The sequence below is a fragment of the Grammomys surdaster genome, unplaced genomic scaffold (assembly GCF_004785775.1).
Source record: "Grammomys surdaster isolate TR1022 unplaced genomic scaffold, NIH_TR_1.0 126219, whole genome shotgun sequence".
Lineage (NCBI taxonomy): Eukaryota > Metazoa > Chordata > Mammalia > Rodentia > Muridae > Grammomys > Grammomys surdaster.
Genome location: NW_021621022.1, coordinates 2,515,167 through 2,524,844, shown reverse-complemented (window position 1 = coordinate 2,524,844; position 9,678 = coordinate 2,515,167). Strand labels below are relative to the sequence as shown.

General features: G+C 47.7%; 1 pseudogene; it reads left to right on the top strand.

Moving 5' to 3' along the window:
• The first annotated feature begins 3,071 nt into the window (after window positions 1-3,071).
• LOC114613417 lies at window positions 3,072-4,061 on the top strand (annotated as a pseudogene).
• Window positions 4,062-9,678: the final 5,617 nt, after the last annotated feature.

The following is a 9,678-nucleotide window of genomic DNA, read 5'->3' as shown; positions in this document are numbered from 1 at the left end:
ATGGTTCTGGACAGTGCAAATCTGGACCAGCAAGAGGCCGAGGAAGTCTGACGAAGAGAAACAGTACAGTGAGGCTCACATGAGCTTTTGCTTTGAGACACTACTGAACAAGGTAGGGGTAGGGGTGGGCTCCATATTGGAGGAAAGTCTATTTATATAGATACTGTTTTCACCTTGGTGACCAAATCCCAACAGAAATGACCTAAGGGCCGGGCGGTGGTGGTACATGCCTTTAATTCCAGCACTTGGGAGGCAGAGGCAGGTGGATTTCTGAGTTCGAGGCCAGCCTGGTCTACAGAGTGAGTTCCAGGACAGCCAGGGCTACAAGAGAAACCCTGTCTCGAAGGAAAAAAAAAAAAAGAAATGACCTAAGGGAAGAAGGGTTTATTAAGACTTATGGTTCAGAAGATTATAATCCATTATGGTGGGAAAGGCCTAGAGTCTAGAGTGGGCTGGTCAGCTTGTGCTAGCGGGAGCTTATAGCAGAGACTTCTGGCTTGGTGGAGACAAGGAAGTCAAGAGCTTACACCTGAAATGGAGCTGGCTTCTTATATATACTCAAAGCCTGTTCATAGTTGCCTAGTTCCAAAAGCCACCCACATATCCAACCTCCCCAAACAGTGTCACTAGCTGGGGACCAAGTGTTTAAACAGGTGCTCCCATGCTGGACAATTCACATTCAAGCCCTAACATTGCTTGTCCAGTCCTGAGCTTTAAACTCACAGGAAGATGATCCTACAGAAGCAGGCAGGAAGACGTCTAGAGCCCACCACCAAGCCAGAGAGGCCCAGTGGCTTCTCAGCCCCACAGCCTTCCTCACACAGGGTCAGCAGCTGATCAGTGCTGTCAGACACAGGCCTGATAAGTCGATTTCATTCCCATCAGCCAGTCCCTGATAATGGATTTGAGGTGGGTTGGGGGAGAAATTGTTGCCTAATATGATGGATCAACCTAATCATTCTGTCACCAAGAAAACCTAGACATCAGCAGGGAATTCAGAGCTGGGGGAGAGCAGATAGTAAGAAATGTGAAGTGTTTGCCTATATTGTGTAGAGAACAGGAGAGTCTGAGTGTTTTCATTCTTTAACCCTGAGTTTTTGGGAAGGGCATCCTGGCGATTCTGGTACTGCATGTGAGTTTGCCGCCCTGCTCAACCCATGTCTCTTGCTAATGGGCTGCTTGGGCAAACCTGTCAGACTTTAAGTCTCAGTTTCCCTATCTAAACACCAAGGCTGCCCATTTTCCTTTGATCGTGATTGTGGGGATTAGAAATCAATGCTTATAAATGCCTGACATATCTCCTGGCAGGACACAGGCAAGCACTAATGGTGTTCCTTATCTTGTCTGCCATGGAGGCCACCTGAGAAAGGGTGTGGCTTCTTTTCCAGTCTAGGTTAATGGCTAACAAGCAACTCCTCTCCCTAGCTGGCAGAGTTGAGAATGTCTTAGCTGCCTTCTTTGCCCAGGCCTGGGGTTGGCCTTTTTGGAATCTGACACCAGAAAAACAGAACAGTCCAGAATGAGGTGCTAACAGACATGCCACCGTTTTGGAGTGCATGGATGGTGTGGAGCTCTGGCTAAGAATGTAGCAGGCCACCCTAGCAAGGGTCAGCTGCCATTTCGCTGACTCATAGTCATGATCTTGCCTTTGTTTCTGCTTCACAGAGAGCGGGAGTCATAAAAGTGGGATCAACGGAGCCAGACACACAGGGCTGGGCTTGCTTATCATACTGGAGAAACTGAGAAGCACGGAGAGAAGTCACTTTGGCAGGGACCATCAAGAGCCACCTCCAGCTAATGTTCCAATTCAGCACACACAGCCTTCACTACAGATGGTCTTTCTGGAAGGGGTTGGAGAAAATGAGGAAGAGGAGGAAAGAAAGGGAAAGGGATGGGAAAGACCTCCTTCTACAACATCTGCCCTGTAAGAGCTTACTGTTCTCCCCTGTTTTGACCTCAGTTTCCCCAGCCACTTCTCCTATGGGTATTTCTGCACCCTTTAGAAATATGCTCATGGTATGGAAGGGGTTACATTGTCTTTGAAGTTTCCCAAGAATGAAAAAGCAACATGGTGGCAGGGCCTCAGTGTGGTGGTGAACACTCCTCTCAGCCCCTAGCCAGCTATTCCAGCCTGGGAGCCCAGCCATGTCAAGTACTCAGGTCTATGAGAGCACAGAGTCAGAAAAATTAGACTAGGCCAGAGAACAAACAACAAACAGGCAGAGGTCAAGATTAAAATATATGTTCTGGGGCCCAAGAGAGGACTGTGCCATTAAGAATGTGTACTTCTCTTACAGAGAACCCATTTGGGGCTTCTACTACCCATTGGAGGGAGGCTTGCAACCTCCAGGGACTCCGATGCCCTCTTATTGCCTCTGTAGGCATCTGACTCTTGTGCATGCCCTCACCCCCCCCACACACACACATACACACACACATACACATGCACACACATACACACGCACACACACATACATACATCATTTAAAATAACAAAAGTAAAATTCTTTAAAGCTCTTGTTTTGTACCTCCTCAAACGGTTTCTTGCCCTCATTTGTACATCTCAGTCACAGACAAACATACTCAGATGAATGTATCCATAGCCAGCTGTGTGACTGGATGGCACAGATCTGGTCAGATGTTCCTACTTGCAGATACTAGGATGCATACATTCTCTAGTACACACACACACACACACACACACACACTGCTGCCCCTGGAGAACCTGTTTTTCCTGTCACCCAGGACAAGTTGATATTGTGACACACACACCCCTATGGTCATTCACCTGTCATCTGCCTTCTTGGAGAAATTTCAAGTTCTGTGAGTTTGGGGATGGTCTGGAATTTTCCTTGTGCTCAGCATACAGTTGGAGTGTGAATGATGCGGTGTAGGTAAATGTGTACATGAATGGTGTGTACTCTTATCAGCAGTGTCTGTTTTCCCCTATTATAGAAGGCATGGAAAATGCTGTTCACCTCCCTCTCTCCACTCTAGAGACATCTGCATCTTTTCACAAAGTGCCAACTTTGTTTGTCCCTGAGACATGATTTGGCCTTACTGGTCACCTGCTTACCAGAGCTTCCTTCAACTATGGAAAAGTGGATATTGTTGCCATCACTGATCTCTTTACTGACCTCAAATTATGTGATCTATATGTTTTAGTATGGTTGTACCCATAGCAAGTTCCATGACACAGTCAAGACGGAGAATAGGAAACTTGTCATCAATGGAAAAGCCCTCTCCATGTTCCAGGAGTGAGATCCTGCCAACATCAAATAGGGTGATGTCAGTGCTCAGTATGTTGTGAAGTCTGACTTCCTCACTGCTATGGAGAAGGCTGTGACCACTTGAAGGGCCAAAAGGGTCAACATCTCTGCCCCTTCCACTGATGCCTCATGTTTGTGATGCGTATGAACGATGAGAAGTATGACATTTTGCCCAAGATTGTCAGCAATGAGTCCTGCATCACCAACCACTTACCCCCTGGCCAGGGTCATCCATGATATGTTTGGCATTGTGGAAGGACTCATGACCACAGTCCATGACATCACTGCTACTCAGAAGACTGTGGATGGTCCCTCTGGGAAGCTGTAGCATGAGGGCCATGGGACTTCCTAGAACACCATCCCTGCATCCACTGGTGTTGCCATGGCTGTGGGCAAGGTCATTCCAGAGCTGAAAAGGAAACTCACTGTCATGGCCTTCCTTGTTCCTATCTGCAATGTGTCTGTCATGGATCTGATGTGTTGCCTGGAGAAAGCTGCCAAGTATGATGACATCAAGAAGGTGGTGAAGCAGGCACTAGAGAACTCTCTAAAGAGCATCCTGGGCTACACTGAGGACCACGTTATCTGCAACTCTAACAGTGACTCCTACTCTTCCATCTTTGATGGTGGGGCTTGCACTGATCTCATTGACTATTCTAAAACTCATTTCCTAGTATAACAACAAATACGGACAGCTACAGGAACTCAGTAGTGAAACTCATGGTCTACATGGCCTCCAAGGAATGTGAAATCCTGGACCACCCACCCCATCGAGGACATGAGAGGAAGTGAGAGACCCGCAGCCGCTGAGGAGTCTCTGTCTCAGCCAGCCTGAAACACTGTTCACATCCCTTACAGAAGCCCAGAAGAAGACGAAGGGCGTAGGGAACCCTACTCTCTTGAATACCATCAATAAAGTTCAATGAAGTCCCTGCAACCCCTTCCTCCAAAAAAGGCATGGAGGGAGATGGGCTGATCCACAGATGCAGGAATATTCTGGAAGAGCACTTACAAAGTGGGTTAAGGGTAAACTGAGCCTTTTGTCTTCTGAACTAGGAATGAAGCAGCATGAGAAGAGAGGCCCAGGAAGCAGTGACAGTTTCCTGGGCTACCTTATTCACCTCTGTAGAATGGAAGCTGACTGCCTCATCCCTAACCTGATTATAGCAAGCCAGAGATAGATGTCTCTCCTCTTCTTAATGGGCCTTTATGACCTCTCCTCTTTTCTCAAGGCTGAAAGGGAGCTGTGGATTACATTGTCTCCATTTTCTGGAGATCAGGAAGGGATAAACTGTGACACAGCCAAGGCTGGATAATTGCCTCCACTCCAGTGCTTCTGGTCTCAGCCTGGCACAGGAAGCTGCCCGTGCACCTCACCGTGCCCTCCAGCCTCAAGTGTGCAGCAGCCTGGGTTCCTGCCCAAGCTGACTTGTCCCTCCCATGTATTATTCCCTGGCCTCAAGCTCAGGCTCTGGCGAGAGACTAATGACTGTTTCTGCTCTGTAGTTACATGTCAGAAAACACAGCTTACTCCTTGCTCATCCTGGCTCAGGCTGCGGGGCACTTTGCACCTGGCTTTTGGAACCCTGTGAGCTGAACCAAGCTGAGGAAGGAAACAGGCTAGTGCATTTCCTGGACCTGACATCATCTCTCCTGGGCCAGTACTTTTGCCTGAGGGAAGGAGACTTGAGGTAGTCTCTGGCTCAGAAACCCTGATTAGGCCTGAGTCACTCTCTCCATGAGCTTGTGTGGGAAACTACTTTGGGCTGAAGTGTGGGGTGAGGTCAGGGTTTGCAGAAAACAAATAAGGGGGGAGGGAGGGACCTCTAAAGACAAAGAGGTGTTACCAGCTCTGTGGAAAGCTGAATTTAAAGCAACCAACGGCCCAGGCTGGACAGCCTGCTCTGACGTAAAGAAAATTCCACAATGCACAAACTTGAGGCCTAACCTGTGTGGCCCCACAGAGCCTGCTCCCCAAGGCAGGCAAGGAATGAAATAAGGCTACCCCAGGAGCTCAAGGGAATGAACTGGCTGTTCTCTCCACCTGGGTGGGCAGGCAGGAGGATGTCCATGGCTGAGGAGAAGAACTAGCCACAGATAGGAAGAGTGATGTGGGGTGAGGCTCCCTCCTTTCCTGTGGTCCCTCTCTGAAGAGAACATCCTCAGCCATTCCTCTGTCTGTAATCACTGGTCACCTCTGGATTCCTAGACCCTCTTGGAACATTCTTTTATCAAAGAAAAAGGACTCTTTACCTTACTAGATCTAACTGGGGGTCTTCAGAGTGTAAGCAATTCCCACAGATCTACTCCTAACAACAATGGCTGTGATTGACATCTCACAGGCTAGAGAGATGGCTCCATGTCTAGGGGCCGGAGCCAGGATGAGCAGGGAGTGCGTTTTCTGACTTGTAACTACAGAGCAAGAACAGTCATTAGTCTCTCGCCTGAGCCTGAGATTAAGGACAGGGAAAAATGCATGGGTGGGACAAGTCAGCTAATCCATAAGTGGTGTGTGTCTCTCTGTTTCAAGCATTTAGATTTTTAACTTGGAACCTTTGATATTCTCTCTCTCTCTCTCTCTCTCTCTCTCTCTCTCTCCCCCCCCCCCCCGTTTAGATGTGGGAAAATTTAATAAATGAAAGCAGGTGCCCCTGCCCCAAAGTAACAGTCACTAATCACTCATGTTCTTACCATCTATAGTAAACTGCCATTCATGTGTTAGCTGTGTGTGTGTGTGTGTGTGTGTGTGTGTGTGTGTGTGTGTATGTCTATAATTAACACTGTTTTTAAAAGCATACTACAGGCTGGAGAGGTGGCTCCGTGTTTAAACATTTTTTTTTTTCAGGAGACCTGAGTTCCATTCCTAGCACTCACATGGGGCAACTCACAACGGCCTATAACTTCAGTTCCAGGGGAATCTAATGCCTCTGGCCTCTGTGAGCACCTGCACTCATATGCACATACTCCTTTCTCCTCTGCCCACATACACATAATTAAAAATTAAAACACAATCTTTAAAAGCATGATATGGGTTGGATAAATGACTCAGCAGTTAAGAGGGCTTGCTGCTCTTCCAGAGGACTAGAGTTTGGTTCTGTGCGGCTCTCAACTGCCCATAGCTCCAAGGTCTGGTGCCCTCTTCTGGCCTACATGGGCATCTGCACTCTTGTGTATGCACAGCACAAAGACACACACAGACAGAGACACACAAAGTGACAGAGGGAGAGAGATAGAGAGACAAAGAGATAGAGAGAGACAGACAGAGACAGAGATAGAGAGGAGAATTTTCTCAGCAATACTTTGAGGTGTGACCTGAGATCCACCAGAAAGGTACACTTGGGCTGATGCTGAGACAACAGAGATTCTTCTTTGATGCCTGTCTCCATTCTTTCCCTGAGCACTTTTCTAACTTTTAAATAAATTCCAAAGCTGCTTCTCATTGGCTCTTCCAGAAATTCTTTTCTGCATCAAGGCTGAAGATTCAGTTTGAGCTTAATCAAAGGCCTATGAGAGGAAGGCAACTCCTTTATGGATGACAATGTGGAGCTCGGTGCCTGTGTCTCACCTGGAGTTGACATGTTATTCCGTAATGCTCCTTTCTCTGTGGTAGGAATTTTCTGCTGTTGTGGGCATAACCTTTCCTTCCTGGTGGCCATCTCTGGTGTTCTGGCCTCCGTGCTGTGATCTCCTCCAGCCTCCCTGTACTTCTCCAGCACAACTTCCCTCCCTTCATAGCTAACCACACACATCTGGCCAGTAGGACCCATTGTGCCGACTTGTTACCAAGCTGACTCCCCACATAGTCTGGCCGGGGAGGACGGAGCCTGGGTGATAGTCTCACAGCCCCAGTTACCAGGGAGGCTCAACATATACTTTATTGTTTTTGCACAAATGTCCAAGTCCCTCAACATCCCTCCAGAGTAATTTTTCTGTTCTCCACTAGTTTAAAATGCCAATATTTTATTTTAGTTATATACCTAGCTTATTTTAGTATAAGCCTGGATCATTCATTCAGTTCCATCAATCTGGTTATTTTTAAGTTAGTTGGTACCACGTTATTTTAACTATGACTTCATAACCTATCACCAGCCATACGTCTTGCAAAGCATGGTGGCGATTTTGTTTGATTCCTGTGGATGGGAAAACTGAAGCCTAGGGTTAAAATGATTTACCCACAGCCCGCCTCACTCATTTCCAAGGCAGAAAGGGTCTTATATAGGGCCATGCCTTCTCCTGTCTGCTCTTATTCCCCAGTTCCTGCTGCCCCTCATCATGAATTATTGTGTACTAGGTAACGGCCAAGCTTTGTTCTCCAGCTTTGCCATCAGGATTGGAAAGGCTATGTCCATGGTGTCTCCAGTCAGAAGACCCACTAGGTGCTAGGAGACCCCTAGGCTCTTGGAGACCCACTAGGCACTTGGGAACTGTGGACGAACTTCTTGTCTCAGACTGAGGAGAACTAGGTCTCTGAAAGCGGCTGATCTACTTTTCTCTTCTAGACACAGTGTGAAGACCCAAAGTCAGGAGTGTCCCCCCAGCAAGCAGAGAAGTTTTCCAGGAGGCTGTGGTGTGTTGGCCTTCTCTTCCATGTTTCTTAATCCTTTCACTCTTTTTTTTTCCCCCAAGACAAGGTTTCTCTGTGTAGTCCTGGCTGTCCTGGAACTCACTCTGTGGACCAGGCTGGCCTCGAACTCAGAAATCCGCCTGCCTCTGCCTCTCAAGTGCTGGGGGATTAAAGGCGTGTGCCACCACTGCCCAGCTAATCCTTTCACTCTATTTTTCCTTTTGACTTGTCCCCTCAGCTCCGTCCTTTTGGGAAATATGTTCTTCAGCATACAGCACAGGGAATTTTGTTAATGTACAAAGCAATGAGGTGACCCATGAACAAGAAATGGAGGTGAAATATCCTGGTAGGAATGGAAGGCTCAAGAGCCCAAACAGTTAATCAGGGGGTATCATTTGCTGCTGAGGCATCCTAGATTCTACCCTTAATAGTGGAAATGATCTCTCCTTTCCTAGGGAGAATCTACCAGTGCCAATTCCTAAAGCCACGGTGCCTGCCCAGCCCAGCCCAGCCCAGTCCCTGATCCAGCCTGTTCCTTTATGTGCTGGGTGTCCTTGTGGAGTGGCCCTGACTTAGTACCTACACCTACTGCTGCTATGGGAAAACCTCCTTGACACTGAGACCTGAAAGAGTTTGCAGTGACTGCACTACAGGTCACCAGGGTGGGCTCTGCAGCCAGGGTGTCCCCTGGGGTCTAGCTAAACTTTAAAAGGCTGCTGACCTTTAAGTTACTAAGAAAGCTTAGTTTGTGGCAAGCTGCTCAACCTTCAGGATTGGATGGTCCCAGCACTGCTGCTCTAAAACCGGTCGTTAGTGGGATTGTGGAATGGAGGTCTGGAAAGGATTTTCCAAGAAGCAAATGTGGGAGAGAAAAGAGGACTGGACTGCAGATGGGAAAGCCTAGAATTTTGTCCTGCACAACTGTTCCCTGGCTTTTAAGAAAATGTCCATTGCTTAACCCTGCAGAATGGGAGCTGTGAGACCTGGATATGATGATTCCTTCAGCCACTCATTGTGATCAAGTTCCTCAGTATAACTACTAGAGGCTGCTTCAGGAACAGTGGCAGGAAAGACATCACCATACCTTCTCATGGGTCTTAACCTTTATTCTAGTGTCTGAAGACAGGCACTGGCAATCGGATAAACCAATGAGCAAAATCTCTTTACTGGACCTTCTAGAGGCTGACAAGTGCAGTCAAGAAAACAAAATAGTGGTCATGGGAGAGGGAAAGGAGAATGTGAGAACTGGTCAGAGGAGGTGGCTGTCTAGGCCACCAGTGCCCTGACCTGGGAACTAGCCATAGAGATGGACAGAGGAAGGCCACACAGCCTGCTGGAGAGGGATTCATGGGATCTGTTGCCTAGGGCAGGGAGTGGAGAGGACTCTACTCTTCAGATGTCCCTTAGGAAATAGCTAGTTCTCCCAAGTGAGGTTGTGATAGAGTCTGGGGACTGAAGACATATGTAACCAGGAAAATTCCCTGGGACGATTTAAGGTAAGATGAGAGCACCAAAAACAGATTCTGTGTCCTCTACTACTCAGCTGGATTTTCAACTTTGTCCCAGATATGGGTTTCTGTGTGAGTACAGACAGTTGTCCTGTCCAGGAAGAGCCTTGGCTTGATGACTACTGGCAGTTGGAAGGGAGCAGGTTGGCAGGCCTCTGCTAGAAAGCAGTGTTACCAGAGCCTGCAGCCACAGGCCTGAAGGTGCTCAGATGAGAATCACTTCTCACATACATTAAGGGGGTCACCATGCTAGGGACCTGAAACCTTTAGAAGATAAATGTTGACATCATCTACATTTTAAGACAAGGAAAATGTGCTATTAGCCACCAAGAAACCC